The 1,248-nt window shown below is 40.0% G+C and overlaps 1 non-coding gene across 1 annotated transcript; it reads right to left on the reverse strand.

Moving 5' to 3' along the window:
* Positions 1-296: 296 nt before the first annotated feature.
* Positions 297-369, reverse strand: Trnak-cuu (transfer RNA lysine (anticodon CUU)). Its single transcript has one exon. It is a non-coding gene; the product is annotated as a tRNA-Lys (tRNA).
* Positions 370-1,248: the final 879 nt, after the last annotated feature.

Consider the following 1,248-nt stretch of genomic DNA (forward strand, 5'->3'; position numbering starts at 1 on the left):
AATTTATGGAAACGACGTAAAGCCGATACTCCGCCGCCGCTGGTAAAAAAATGATTTAGCGCCACCGTAATTGAAATTCTGGATAGGTGCACAGCTCTAATGAAAACCCTACGAAACAAATGCTTTTATCCAGTAACAATATGAACGCAACAAAAGATTAAAGACGGAATCACGAATAATTACTCTACTTTAACCATTCCTTATTAACTGAGAAAGAGCTAAGCAAAATAAATTCAGCATAAAAATGTTATCTTATCTTGGCCTAAGGTCATCCGTGTTTGCGAAAAAAAAGTTATCGCCCAACGTGGGGCTCGAACCCACGACCCTGAGATTAAGAGTCTCATGCTCTACCGACTGAGCTAGCCGGGCTTGCGGAAATCGAGCCGAACTCAGGCATTTAGATTCAAAATGAATCAACCTAATATGAAAACGCATTCATGTAAAAATGTTTATATCTATTTGTTAAGGCCAACCCACATTAAGCCGATCCGACTCAGACTTTTTTTCTGTTGCGGCTATGGCTGAGCTGCATATTAGAGATGGTCGGGAAAGCATTTTTTCAAACCCGAACCCGACCCGTACCCGTTCAATACCCGTCGCGTGGAAAGTAAAATGTGTTGGTAAAGTTACAGCTTTTAATATTGAGGTTTTGCAAAATAGAACGAAATCTGTCTCAGCGATCAAAAAGAAACATCGTTAACCCCTTCGGTTTAGACCTGTTAGAATTGACGGCTGTTGTTTTTCTTCATTTTGCGTTTTGTTCGTTATGATAAAGCTTGCTTCATTTAGAATTGGAACAAAAACAATTGCCTGTATTTCAGCTATTTATTATTGTATTCAAGATCTTTTTTTTATACAAATGTAGCGTTTTCTTTATACTTTTAAGAAAAAATACGGATAAAATTATTCGTCACGGTTTTGAAGGAATTCTCGAATTTTTCCTGTAACACGGCTCAGTAGGCGGCGCACACCTTCTTCGTCCATCGTTTTAGCTATCTTATTCCACCAGGTCGTCATCTGATTGATGTCTTTGACAACGTTTCCCTTTGCCTTGAGTCTCCTCTTCATGATTGCCCAGTATTTCTCAATAGGGCGGAACTGGGGGCAGTTGAGTGGGTTAAGGTTTTTCGGAACAAACAGGACCACTTTCTCTGCATACCATTCTTAAACGGCTTTGCTGTAATGACAGCTTGCCAAATCTGGCCAAAACATTACAGGATGGTCGTGGGATCGAATGAACGGCAAAAT

The sequence above is a fragment of the Malaya genurostris genome, chromosome 1 (genome assembly GCF_030247185.1).
Source record: "Malaya genurostris strain Urasoe2022 chromosome 1, Malgen_1.1, whole genome shotgun sequence".
Lineage (NCBI taxonomy): Eukaryota > Metazoa > Arthropoda > Insecta > Diptera > Culicidae > Malaya > Malaya genurostris.